Source organism: Hyla sarda, unplaced genomic scaffold, assembly GCF_029499605.1.
Source record: "Hyla sarda isolate aHylSar1 unplaced genomic scaffold, aHylSar1.hap1 scaffold_1237, whole genome shotgun sequence".
Classification (NCBI taxonomy): Eukaryota; Metazoa; Chordata; class Amphibia; order Anura; family Hylidae; genus Hyla; species Hyla sarda.
In genome coordinates, this window is record NW_026607858.1 from 21,081 (window position 1) to 35,607 (window position 14,527).

At 45.4% G+C, this 14,527-nt stretch overlaps 4 non-coding genes and 1 pseudogene across 4 annotated transcripts; all 5 read right to left on the minus strand.

Annotated features, from left to right (window-relative positions):
• Nucleotides 1-3,649: 3,649 nt before the first annotated feature.
• On the minus strand, nt 3,650-3,782 carry LOC130303706 (U2 spliceosomal RNA; annotated as a pseudogene).
• A 2,079-nt stretch (nt 3,783-5,861) lies between these two features.
• Nucleotides 5,862-6,052, minus strand: LOC130303663 (U2 spliceosomal RNA). The gene has a single exon (XR_008853696.1). It is a non-coding gene; the product is annotated as a U2 spliceosomal RNA (small nuclear RNA).
• A 2,074-nt stretch (nt 6,053-8,126) lies between these two features.
• Nucleotides 8,127-8,317, minus strand: LOC130303664 (U2 spliceosomal RNA). The gene has a single exon (XR_008853697.1). It is a non-coding gene; the product is annotated as a U2 spliceosomal RNA (small nuclear RNA).
• Nucleotides 8,318-10,406: 2,089 nt separating this feature from the next.
• On the minus strand, nt 10,407-10,597 carry LOC130303666 (U2 spliceosomal RNA). Its single transcript, XR_008853698.1, has one exon. It is a non-coding gene; the product is annotated as a U2 spliceosomal RNA (small nuclear RNA).
• A 2,096-nt stretch (nt 10,598-12,693) lies between these two features.
• On the minus strand, nt 12,694-12,884 carry LOC130303667 (U2 spliceosomal RNA). Its single transcript, XR_008853699.1, has one exon. It is a non-coding gene; the product is annotated as a U2 spliceosomal RNA (small nuclear RNA).
• Nucleotides 12,885-14,527: the final 1,643 nt, after the last annotated feature.

The window sequence follows — 14,527 nt, forward strand, 5'->3', positions numbered from 1 at the left end:
ACCCCTCTTATTTGCTTATCTCTCCTCAAGGTGCATAGTAGAGGCTCAAGCGCACATATGAAAAGTAGTGGGGACAAAGGACACCCCTGCTTCACTCCGGAATTTAAAATCACATCCTGTGTCTTAAAACCGTTAACTAAAATCTTGCTTGTGCAGTTTTTATAAAAGGCCTTAAGAGACAATAAAAAGCCTTCAGGTATACCCATTTTCTCTAAAACCTTAAAAAGATAAAAATGTGACACTCTGTCAAAAGCCTTCTCGAAGTCTAAGGATAAAATGGCTAGTTTTCCGTTTCTAGACTTTGTGTCACTAATCACATCTTTTAAAAGGTTAAGATTTTCCCATATGCTCCTCCCAGGCACCCCACAGACCTGATTTGAATGGATTATTTTCTCTATTACACTTTTTAATCTATTTGCGCACAGTTTTGCCATCACTTTGTAGTCACAGTTGAGGAGGGTGATTGGTCTCCAGTTCTTTAGATCTGACCGGTCTCCCTTTTTGAACAGCAGGGAGACATCACCCTTCCTCCATGAACCTGGGAGGGCTTTTGTTTTAAATACTTCTGTAAAAAGGGAAAAAAGGTCATCTTTTAAAACACCATAAAAAATGACATAAAACTCAATGGGTATACCGTCAGGACCAGGCACCTTACCGGATTTAAAACTCCTGATCGTCTCTAAAACCTCCTGTTCCGAGATCTCCCTCTGTAAAAGAGACTGGGACACAGGGTCTAAAACATTGGTAATCTCCTTCAATGAGTCATTCATAAAATCAATATCAATATTTTTTGTATTAAAAAGATCCGCATAAAATGAATGTACCCTTTTTAAAATACCCTGTACATCTTTTTCTCCTTGTATATTATCAATTAAAACCTTTTTATCCGTTACTTTCTTAAAAAAGTACCTGGAGCAGGTCTCGTTCTCTTCAAGGTGCTTTATTTTGGATCTGAAAATTATCTCTTTTCCCTTCTGCTCCAGGCACTGTTTTATTTCTTTTTTTAAGTCAGTAATTTCTCTATAAACCTCTATACCATTGTCTCTGAATTTGTACAGGGTTTGCAGACGGGTATTTAGAAGGGAGTAAAACTCACGCTTCTCTTTAGCTCTAGAGATCCCTACTCTAATAAAAAACTCTTTTATTTTTATTTTCATTTTCTCCCACCATATACTGATGGGAGTGTTAGGATCTCTTACCCGTCTGCAGTCCTTGTAGAAGTTGATAAAATCGGATAAAACCTGCGGATCTTCTAAAAGGGATACATTCATCTTCCAGGCATTCCTCCCAGTCTTTTTTCTAAAATCACTCTTCACCTTAAAAGATAAAAGTTTGTGATCAGAAAAAACATTGGTTAAAACATCACACTTAAAAGGCAGTACTTGATAAGAACAGAAGATAAAATCGATCCTGGAGCTGCAGTTTGCGTTGCTCCAGGTCACACCGTCTCTTTCTGGTAAAATACTATTGCATTTCTTAAAAACATCAGTAAGTCTAAAATCAATAATCATATTTTTTAACATAGAAGATGTTTTATCATAGTTTCTACTTACTGAATTGGTAAAACGGTGCTCCCCCCTTAAAATACAATTAAAATCACCTGCTAAAATAAGAGGTTCAGAATCATTGATAAAAAGGGGTAAAATCTCTAACATCCGTGCTCTATCATTTTTATTGGGTGAACCATAAAAATTTAAAAACTGCCATTTAATACCATCAATAAAAGCTTTAACCAATAAAATTCTGCCTGGTAAAATCTCATGAATAAAATCAATAAAAGCATTTCCTTTAAAAAGTATGGCGACCCCTGCTGATCTGGATTCGTTAGATCCAGACCAGACTGATGGACCGTGTACCCAATCTTTTTTATACTTTTCATAATTTAAACTATGCGGGATGCCGCACTCCTGCAGGAAAACCACAGAAGCAGCAAAAATAGACAAGTAGTTAAAAAGGGCAACCCGTTTCGCTCGTGAACTTATACTTCTTACATTCATAGACAATCCGGACAACTCAGCCATTGGAGATGTAAAAAAAAGGGAGGCTCAGATAACAAACTAAAAACCAGATTGCGCACTGGAGCTCTCGTTACCCCCCACCTCTGACTCTACCGTACACATAGAGGAAGCCGGAGAGGAACCACCATCGCTCGAGCAGCCCCCCTCTTCCAAGACCACAGGTGTATAGACGGAGTACATTGGTAAGAACAGCTTCTGGGCTCCATTCTCTTTTTCGGCGTCCACCTCTTGCCCCTCCATAGGGGTCGGGTGCGTACTTAGGTCCGTTTCCGGGACCTCGGAGATGGTCACCCCTGAAACCTCCTCCTGGCTGGGAGGAGGAGGGGTATCCACCGCTGGGACCTGTGGAGGAGCTTCACTTGGAGCCCCCGTCACGACAGGAACTTCCATCTGCTCCTCCTGGACCACCTCCGAGTCCGGACGCCCTTTGGAGCCCCTTCGTCTTTTCACCTTTGCTACTCCGTCCGGGTTTTCACACTCAGGGGGACCCCGAGCAGGAGGACCTTCCGGGGTGGAATCGGGCACCTCTCGCTCTTCCACCTTCTCTGAGGTATCTGCCCGATCCCCTCTCGCATTTCTCTTCCCCGGCCTCCTCTCATTTGGGGTCCCCCTTTCCACCTGTGCCTCTTTCTCCTGGGGTTCTTTTGGGGGGGCCGTGGTCTCCATCTCACAGCTTACCTCTTCTTGTGGGGGGTGCTCCTCCTCTCTGGCTTTTCCCCAGGCTGGTCTCCGGACGTCTCTCTTGGGTTGCCCTTGCTGTTCTGTGGTTTTTTTTGGTCTGTGGGGACAGAAAGCATACACGTGACCAAAGTGACGGCAAAAATTACATCTCAAACCCTTATCACATTTTTCTGTTTCATGTTGCATGCTTCCACATTTCTTACAGGAACTTTCACAATTTTCCTTTATGTGCCCATAACGTTGGCACCTTCTGCAGAAGTTTGGCATTCCCGCAAAAAAGAGGTCGCCACACACATTGTTTAATTTAAAACGAGCAGGCGGTAATAGTATCCCCCCTGGGAGGGTGGGGTCTTTGTTGCACGTGACTTGATATCGCCATTTTGAGGTCCAGACACCACAGTCGTTCATGATTTTTCCTCTGAACTCCACCTTTTTAAAGTAGGCTGCCAGGAACCCATCGATCTCTCTCTGATTTACAAAAGGGGAGTACATCTTCACGACAATCAACTTGGTTTCATCTAGGACGTGCTCGACAATTTGGATACCCTTAAGCCTCGGATCATCCTGCTTTGGAATTTTCATTACTGCATCTAAGAATACGCCTTCCCCTATGAAAGTGCAGTCGTAGATCCTCCGCTTAGGGTAATCCTGGATGGCCAAAATCTCTCGCTTACGAACATTAAGAATCTTGTCGAGCACGTCCTCTATCACGAACCTCATGCCACGTGCATCCGCCGCATCACCTGTGAGAATGACCCGCACAGTGTGTTTAATCCGGGCATAAGCCGGTACCGAACCAGGATCTAGATCTTCATCCATGGTTCATTCGTGTTTTGGTCTGGTTCTCTCCGCTCCAACCAACCAGCCAATTCGCTCAAACCTCTCTCCACCCAAAGGCTTTGAGAGGCGATCGCAACCCGTTACCCTGGGACTAAGCCCTCTCCCCAATAGCAACAAGTGGGTGAAGCCCAGGCAATAAACCTGGGCGATCCCACAAGGCCGAGGAGAGGGGTACCCGAGTACCTTCTGACCAGATCTCCTGTATTACTACACTTGATCTTAGCCAAAAGGCCGAGAAGCGATAACCGTGAAAGGGGCGGGCCCAACAAGGTCCCCTTCATGGGCACTATCACTGCTTGCTGTCAGGGAGGCTGCCAGACAATTTTCCATGCACACTCTGGGCTGGGGGGCAGTCAACCACCAGTACACACAGCAGAACCTAAACCCATACCATTATTGCTAAGCAGCAAGACAGGGGCCCATTGCACTCCCACGGGGCCTTTTTAAATGCAATCCATAACCCGGATTTGCCAGGAACCCTTCTTACTCCTCCTACTTGCATGTGACACTGGGCTTAGGATCTGCATAGGAAACACACACAAAAGCACACACCTACCTTTGTTGCCTGCAGATGCCTCCTTGGCTGTCCCCAAACGGTATCAAACCAACACCCACGGGAAGCTGTAAGCATAGAGGACATGCCTGCACCCCATTGGACTTACCTGTGTGGGTTAAATCCGGGTTATTTGACAACCTATGGCGGTGATGGTTCTGCTCAGGCAGAGCAGTGCTGATGCTCCTCATAAAGCTGTCGCTGCTGTGAAGGTTCTAGGTGACATCACAAATCCCTATGGTTACATACACAACAAAGCTGGGTTGTTGTTGTTTACACTCTGCAAGGCCTGTGGAAGTGAGTGACATCATAGCACTGTAGTTCTGAGGGTTCTAGATGGATGCAACAATCTCCTGTTGCTTCTATGAAGGCCATAATAGACGACATCACCAAACAGCTCCATAGTCACATACACAGCAAAGGAGAGATGTTGTTTACACCTAGTGATGTCAGTGGTATTGAGTGACATCACAGCACAGTGCTAAGGCTCCTGGGCCTGGACACAGCAGCGGCTGCAATATCTCAACGGAGAATACGTTTATATATATGTGTGTGTGTGCGCGTATATATATATATATATATATATATATATATATATATATATATATTTCTCCGCCGAAATCACTTTTAAACCCATTTCCACCTTTTTTTCCCTTCTCTTCCTCTTACTTTTTTTTCACGTTTTTTTACGTTTTTCTCCTTTTCGCCTCTTTTCTGGGCGTATTATTCTTCTTTTTCTTCTTTTTTTTCGTCTAATGCATACCCCATCAGTGCAGCAATGCTTATTCAATACCGCCAGCAGATGGAGACACTGGGGGATAATTTTCTAAGGATTTATACTGATTTTTCCTGTCTGAATTTGTCGCACAGAAAGTTGCAGGCCAAATATGTGTGACATTTCTGCGACTTTAGCTTCTAGAGCATTTTTACAACATTATACATAGGTGCTGAATACATAAAAAGCGACTGTTCAGCGACAGACAAGTCGCATCGGCTGAAAGTAGGCCAGAATGTCAGTCCATGTTGGAGCAGGTTTAGATACAGTCTAAAGTATAGATCTCAAAGTCTGTGCACAGAATTTAGCAAGGGCCTCGCACCTTCTGATGCATCAGGTAGGTGCACAATAGCATAGCCTAACCCTCTGTACTTTGGTCTATATTGATGCGGGACATAGACAGCCAGCTGATGACCAATCCATTAGTGCAATGGATGGCTGGAAGCATTTGTCTTTGCCTTTGCAATACCACAGAAGCAATGCATGGTCAATGTACAGCAATGACACACCTGTGTGAACAGCCAGGAGACCCCCCCCCCCCCCCCCATGTTATGTTACATAGTTACATAGTTAGTACGGTCGAAAAAAGACATATGTCCATCAAGTTCAACCAGGGAATTAAGGGGTAGGGGTGTGGCGCGATATTGGGGAAGGGATGAGATTTTATATTTCTTCATAAGCATTAATCTTATTTTGTCAATTAGGAACATTCAGCACCCACCCGCTATCAAGGCAGCTGCCTATCATGTCATGCCCTACCTGCACAGGTGTGCTGGCTACTCAAATGATCCAATTAAGGAGGCCATTTAGTCAGCAGCAGCAGAAGTCCTGTGCCTGGACGCTCCAACAGCGGCCAGACACAAGCAGAAGCAGCAGAAGCAGCACCACCTTTTGTTTTTTGGCTGCAGCAGCAAGGCCCACAGGGCTGGCTAGCTGGCTAGCCAGCAAGCAGGTAGCAATGAAAGTAGGAATCTTTCTTTTTAACCCTGTAAGGGGGTGGTGCACTGTACCCGAAGATACTGCCATATCGGGTCAATGCATAGGGCGACGGAAGCAAGCTTCGAAATCGGCCCCCGTTCTCAAAAATCCATTTAATATATGGTCCCCAGATAGGGGACGTATCAGATATTAAACTGATAAGAACAGATACTACACTTGATCTTAGCCAAAAGGCCGAGAAGCGATAACCGTGAAAGGGGCGGGCCCAACAAGGTCCCCTTCATGGGCACTATCACTGCTTGCTGTCAGGGAGGCTGCCAGACAATTTTCCATGCACACTCTGGGCTGGGGGGCAGTCAACCACCAGTACACACAGCAGAACCTAAACCCATACCATTATTGCTAAGCAGCAAGACAGGGGCCCATTGCACTCCCACGGGGCCTTTTTAAATGCAATCCATAACCCGGATTTGCCAGGAACCCTTCTTACTCCTCCTACTTGCATGTGACACTGGGCTTAGGATCTGCATAGGAAACACACACACAAGCACACACCTACCTTTGTTGCCTGCAGATGCCTCCTTGGCTGTCCCCAAACGGTATCAAACCAACACCCACGGGAAACTGTAAGCATAGAGGACATGCCTGCACCCCATTGGACTTACCTGTGTGGGTTAAATCCGGGTTATTTGACAACCTATGGCGGTGATGGTTCTGCTCAGGCAGAGCAGTGCTGATGCTCCTCATAAAGCTGTCGCTGCTGTGAAGGTTCTAGGTGACATCACAAATCCCTATGGTTACATACACAACAAAGCTGGGTTGTTGTTGTTTACACTCTGCAAGGCCTGTGGAAGTGAGTGACATCATAGCACTGTAGTTCTGAGGGTTCTAGATGGATGCAACAATCTCCTGTTGCTTCTATGAAGGCCATAATAGACGACATCACCAAACAGCTCCATAGTCACATACACAGCAAAGGAGAGATGTTGTTTACACCTAGTGATGTCAGTGGTATTGAGTGACATCACAGCACAGTGCTAAGGCTCCTGGGCCTGGACACAGCAGCGGCTGCAATATCTCAACGGAGAATACGTTTATATATATGTGTGTGTGTGCGCGTATATATATATATATATATATATATATATATATATATTTCTCCGCCGAAATCACTTTTAAACCCATTTCCACCTTTTTTTCCCTTCTCTTCCTCTTACTTTTTTTTTCACGTTTTTTTACGTTTTTCTCCTTTTCGCCTCTTTTCTGGGCGTATTATTCTTCTTTTTCTTCTTTTTTTTCGTCTAATGCATACCCCATCAGTGCAGCAATGCTTATTCAATACCGCCAGCAGATGGAGACACTGGGGGATAATTTTCTAAGGATTTATACTGATTTTTCCTGTCTGAATTTGTCGCACAGAAAGTTGCAGGCCAAATATGTGTGACATTTCTGCGACTTTAGCTTCTAGAGCATTTTTACAACATTATACATAGGTGCTGAATACATAAAAAGCGACTGTTCAGCGACAGACAAGTCGCATCGGCTGAAAGTAGGCCAGAATGTCAGTCCATGTTGGAGCAGGTTTAGATACAGTCTAAAGTATAGATCTCAAAGTCTGTGCACAGAATTTAGCAAGGGCCTCGCACCTTCTGATGCATCAGGTAGGTGCACAATAGCATAGCCTAACCCTCTGTACTTTGGTCTATATTGATGCGGGACATAGACAGCCAGCTGATGACCAATCCATTAGTGCAATGGATGGCTGGAAGCATTTGTCTTTGCCTTTGCAATACCACAGAAGCAATGCATGGTCAATGTACAGCAATGACACACCTGTGTGAACAGCCAGGAGACCCCCCCCCCATGTTATGTTACATAGTTACATAGTTAGTACGGTCGAAAAAAGACATATGTCCATCAAGTTCAACCAGGGAATTAAGGGGTAGGGGTGTGGCGCGATATTGGGGAAGGGATGAGATTTTATATTTCTTCATAAGCATTAATCTTATTTTGTCAATTAGGAACATTCAGCACCCACCCGCTATCAAGGCAGCTGCCTATCATGTCATGCCCTACCTGCACAGGTGTGCTGGCTACTCAAATGATCCAATTAAGGAGGCCATTTAGTCAGCAGCAGCAGAAGTCCTGTGCCTGGACGCTCCAACAGCGGCCAGACACAAGCAGAAGCAGCAGAAGCAGCAGCAGCAGCACCACCTTTTGTTTTTTGGCTGCAGCAGCAAGGCCCACAGGGCTGGCTAGCTGGCTAGCCAGCAAGCAGGTAGCAATGAAAGTAGGAATCTTTCTTTTTAACCCTGTAAGGGGGTGGTGCACTGTACCCGAAGATACTGCCATATCGGGTCAATGCATAGGGCGACGGAAGCAAGCTTCGAAATCGGCCCCCGTTCTCAAAAATCCATTTAATATATGGTCCCCAGATAGGGGACGTATCAGATATTAAACTGATAAGAACAGATACTACACTTGATCTTAGCCAAAAGGCCGAGAAGCGATAACCGTGAAAGGGGCGGGCCCAACAAGGTCCCCTTCATGGGCACTATCACTGCTTGCTGTCAGGGAGGCTGCCAGACAATTTTCCATGCACACTCTGGGCTGGGGGGCAGTCAACCACCAGTACACACAGCAGAACCTAAACCCATACCATTATTGCTAAGCAGCAAGACAGGGGCCCATTGCACTCCCACGGGGCCTTTTTAAATGCAATCCATAACCCGGATTTGCCAGGAACCCTTCTTACTCCTCCTACTTGCATGTGACACTGGGCTTAGGATCTGCATAGGAAACATACACACAAGCACACACCTACCTTTGTTGCCTGCAGATGCCTCCTTGGCTGTCCCCAAACGGTATCAAACCAACACCCACGGGAAGCTGTAAGCATAGAGGACATGCCTGCACCCCATTGGACTTACCTGTGTGGGTTAAATCCGGGTTATTTGACAACCTATGGCGGTGATGGTTCTGCTCAGGCAGAGCAGTGCTGATGCTCCTCATAAAGCTGTCGCTGCTGTGAAGGTTCTAGGTGACATCACAAATCCCTATGGTTACATACACAACAAAGCTGGGTTGTTGTTGTTTACACTCTGCAAGGCCTGTGGAAGTGAGTGACATCATAGCACTGTAGTTCTGAGGGTTCTAGATGGATGCAACAATCTCCTGTTGCTTCTATGAAGGCCATAATAGACGACATCACCAAACAGCTCCATAGTCACATACACAGCAAAGGAGAGATGTTGTTTACACCTAGTGATGTCAGTGGTATTGAGTGACATCACAGCACAGTGCTAAGGCTCCTGGGCCTGGACACAGCAGCGGCTGCAATATCTCAACGGAGAATACGTTTATATATATGTGTGTGTGTGCGCGTATATATATATATATATATATATATATATATATATATATATATATATTTCTCCGCCGAAATCACTTTTAAACCCATTTCCACCTTTTTTTCCCTTCTCTTCCTCTTACTTTTTTTTCACGTTTTTTTACGTTTTTCTCCTTTTCGCCTCTTTTCTGGGCGTATTATTCTTCTTTTTCTTCTTTTTTTTCGTCTAATGCATACCCCATCAGTGCAGCAATGCTTATTCAATACCGCCAGCAGATGGAGACACTGGGGGATAATTTTCTAAGGATTTATACTGATTTTTCCTGTCTGAATTTGTCGCACAGAAAGTTGCAGGCCAAATATGTGTGACATTTCTGCGACTTTAGCTTCTAGAGCATTTTTACAACATTATACATAGGTGCTGAATACATAAAAAGCGACTGTTCAGCGACAGACAAGTCGCATCGGCTGAAAGTAGGCCAGAATGTCAGTCCATGTTGGAGCAGGTTTAGATACAGTCTAAAGTATAGATCTCAAAGTCTGTGCACAGAATTTAGCAAGGGCCTCGCACCTTCTGATGCATCAGGTAGGTGCACAATAGCATAGCCTAACCCTCTGTACTTTGGTCTATATTGATGCGGGACATAGACAGCCAGCTGATGACCAATCCATTAGTGCAATGGATGGCTGGAAGCATTTGTCTTTGCCTTTGCAATACCACAGAAGCAATGCATGGTCAATGTACAGCAATGACACACCTGTGTGAACAGCCAGGAGACCCCCCCCCCCCCCCCATGTTATGTTACATAGTTACATAGTTAGTACGGTCGAAAAAAGACATATGTCCATCAAGTTCAACCAGGGAATTAAGGGGTAGGGGTGTGGCGCGATATTGGGGAAGGGATGAGATTTTATATTTCTTCATAAGCATTAATCTTATTTTGTCAATTAGGAACATTCAGCACCCACCCGCTATCAAGGCAGCTGCCTATCATGTCATGCCCTACCTGCACAGGTGTGCTGGCTACTCAAATGATCCAATTAAGGAGGCCATTTAGTCAGCAGCAGCAGAAGTCCTGTGCCTGGACGCTCCAACAGCGGCCAGACACAAGCAGAAGCAGCAGAAGCAGCAGCAGCAGCACCACCTTTTGTTTTTTGGCTGCAGCAGCAAGGCCCACAGGGCTGGCTAGCTGGCTAGCCAGCAAGCAGGTAGCAATGAAAGTAGGAATCTTTCTTTTTAACCCTGTAAGGGGGTGGTGCACTGTACCCGAAGATACTGCCATATCGGGTCAATGCATAGGGCGACGGAAGCAAGCTTCGAAATCGGCCCCCGTTCTCAAAAATCCATTTAATATATGGTCCCCAGATAGGGGACGTATCAGATATTAAACTGATAAGAACAGATACTACACTTGATCTTAGCCAAAAGGCCGAGAAGCGATAACCGTGAAAGGGGCGGGCCCAACAAGGTCCCCTTCATGGGCACTATCACTGCTTGCTGTCAGGGAGGCTGCCAGACAATTTTCCATGCACACTCTGGGCTGGGGGGCAGTCAACCACCAGTACACACAGCAGAACCTAAACCCATACCATTATTGCTAAGCAGCAAGACAGGGGCCCATTGCACTCCCACGGGGCCTTTTTAAATGCAATCCATAACCCGTATTTGCCAGGAACCCTTCTTACTCCTCCTACTTGCATGTGACACTGGGCTTAGGATCTGCATAGGAAACACACACACAAGCACACACCTACCTTTGTTGCCTGCAGATGCCTCCTTGGCTGTCCCCAAACGGTATCAAACCAACACCCACGGGAAGCTGTAAGCATAGAGGACATGCCTGCACCCCATTGGACTTACCTGTGTGGGTTAAATCCGGGTTATTTGACAACCTATGGCGGTGATGGTTCTGCTCAGGCAGAGCAGTGCTGATGCTCCTCATAAAGCTGTCGCTGCTGTGAAGGTTCTAGGTGACATCACAAATCCCTATGGTTACATACACAACAAAGCTGGGTTGTTGTTGTTTACACTCTGCAAGGCCTGTGGAAGTGAGTGACATCATAGCACTGTAGTTCTGAGGGTTCTAGATGGATGCAACAATCTCCTGTTGCTTCTATGAAGGCCATAATAGACGACATCACCAAACAGCTCCATAGTCACATACACAGCAAAGGAGAGATGTTGTTTACACCTAGTGATGTCAGTGGTATTGAGTGACATCACAGCACAGTGCTAAGGCTCCTGGGCCTGGACACAGCAGCGGCTGCAATATCTCAACGGAGAATACGTTTATATATATGTGTGTGTGTGCGCGTATATACATATATATATATATATATATATATATATATATATATATATATATATATTTCTCCGCCGAAATCACTTTTAAACCCATTTCCACCTTTTTTTCCCTTCTCTTCCTCTTACTTTTTTTTCACGTTTTTTTACGTTTTTCTCCTTTTCGCCTCTTTTCTGGGCGTATTATTCTTCTTTTTCTTCTTTTTTTTCGTCTAATGCATACCCCATCAGTGCAGCAATGCTTATTCAATACCGCCAGCAGATGGAGACACTGGGGGATAATTTTCTAAGGATTTATACTGATTTTTCCTGTCTGAATTTGTCGCACAGAAAGTTGCAGGCCAAATATGTGTGACATTTCTGCGACTTTAGCTTCTAGAGCATTTTTACAACATTATACATAGGTGCTGAATACATAAAAAGCGACTGTTCAGCGACAGACAAGTCGCATCGGCTGAAAGTAGGCCAGAATGTCAGTCCATGTTGGAGCAGGTTTAGATACAGTCTAAAGTATAGATCTCAAAGTCTGTGCACAGAATTTAGCAAGGGCCTCGCACCTTCTGATGCATCAGGTAGGTGCACAATAGCATAGCCTAACCCTCTGTACTTTGGTCTATATTGATGCGGGACATAGACAGCCAGCTGATGACCAATCCATTAGTGCAATGGATGGCTGGAAGCATTTGTCTTTGCCTTTGCAATACCACAGAAGCAATGCATGGTCAATGTACAGCAATGACACACCTGTGTGAACAGCCAGGAGACCCCCCCCCCCCCCCATGTTATGTTACATAGTTACATAGTTAGTACGGTCGAAAAAAGACATATGTCCATCAAGTTCAACCAGGGAATTAAGGGGTAGGGGTGTGGCGCGATATTGGGGAAGGGATGAGATTTTATATTTCTTCATAAGCATTAATCTTATTTTGTCAATTAGGAACATTCAGCACCCACCCGCTATCAAGGCAGCTGCCTATCATGTCATGCCCTACCTGCACAGGTGTGCTGGCTACTCAAATGATCCAATTAAGGAGGCCATTTAGTCAGCAGCAGCAGAAGTCCTGTGCCTGGACGCTCCAACAGCGGCCAGACACAAGCAGAAGCAGCAGAAGCAGCAGCAGCAGCACCACCTTTTGTTTTTTGGCTGCAGCAGCAAGGCCCACAGGGCTGGCTAGCTGGCTAGCCAGCAAGCAGGTAGCAATGAAAGTAGGAATCTTTCTTTTTAACCCTGTAAGGGGGTGGTGCACTGTACCCGAAGATACTGCCATATCGGGTCAATGCATAGGGCGACGGAAGCAAGCTTCGAAATCGGCCCCCGTTCTCAAAAATCCATTTAATATATGGTCCCCAGATAGGGGACGTATCAGATATTAAACTGATAAGAACAGATACTACACTTGATCTTAGCCAAAAGGCCGAGAAGCGATAACCGTGAAAGGGGCGGGCCCAACAAGGTCCCCTTCATGGGCACTATCACTGCTTGCTGTCAGGGAGGCTGCCAGACAATTTTCCATGCACACTCTGGGCTGGGGGGCAGTCAACCACCAGTACACACAGCAGAACCTAAACCCATACCATTATTGCTAAGCAGCAAGACAGGGGCCCATTGCACTCCCACGGGGCCTTTTTAAATGCAATCCATAACCCGGATTTGCCAGGAACCCTTCTTACTCCTCCTACTTGCATGTGACACTGGGCTTAGGATCTGCATAGGAAACACACACACAAGCACACACCTACCTTTGTTGCCTGCAGATGCCTCCTTGGCTGTCCCCAAACGGTATCAAACCAACACCCACGGGAAGCTGTAAGCATAGAGGACATGCCTGCACCCCATTGGACTTACCTGTGTGGGTTAAATCCGGGTTATTTGACAACCTATGGCGGTGATGGTTCTGCTCAGGCAGAGCAGTGCTGATGCTCCTCATAAAGCTGTCGCTGCTGTGAAGGTTCTAGGTGACATCACAAATCCCTATGGTTACATACACAACAAAGCTGGGTTGTTGTTGTTTACACTCTGCAAGGCCTGTGGAAGTGAGTGACATCATAGCACTGTAGTTCTGAGGGTTCTAGATGGATGCAACAATCTCCTGTTGCTTCTATGAAGGCCATAATAGACGACATCACCAAACAGCTCCATAGTCACATACACAGCAAAGGAGAGATGTTGTTTACACCTAGTGATGTCAGTGGTATTGAGTGACATCACAGCACAGTGCTAAGGCTCCTGGGCCTGGACACAGCAGCGGCTGCAATATCTCAACGGAGAATACGTCTATATATATGTGTGTGTGTGCGCGTATATATATATATATATATATATATATATATATATATATATATATATATTCTCCGCCGAAATCACTTTTAAACCCATTTCCACCTTTTTTTCCCTTCTCTTCCTCTTACTTTTTTTTCACGTTTTTTTACGTTTTTCTCCTTTTCGCCTCTTTTCTGGGCGTATTATTCTTCTTTTTCTTCTTTTTTTTCGTCTAATGCATACCCCATCAGTGCAGCAATGCTTATTCAATACCGCCAGCAGATGGAGACACTGGGGGATAATTTTCTAAGGATTTATACTGATTTTTCCTGTCTGAATTTGTCGCACAGAAAGTTGCAGGCCAAATATGTGTGACATTTCTGCGACTTTAGCTTCTAGAGCATTTTTACAACATTATACATAGGTGCTGAATACATAAAAAGCGACTGTTCAGCGACAGACAAGTCGCATCGGCTGAAAGTAGGCCAGAATGTCAGTCCATGTTGGAGCAGGTTTAGATACAGTCTAAAGTATAGATCTCAAAGTCTGTGCACAGAATTTAGCAAGGGCCTCGCACCTTCTGATGCATCAGGTAGGTGCACAATAGCATAGCCTAACCCTCTGTACTTTGGTCTATATTGATGCGGGACATAGACAGCCAGCTGATGACCAATCCATTAGTGCAATGGATGGCTGGAAGCATTTGTCTTTGCCTTTGCAATACCACAGAAGCAATGCATGGTCAATGTACAGCAATGACACACCTGTGTGAACAGCCAGGAGACCCCCCCCCCCCCCCCCCCCCATGTT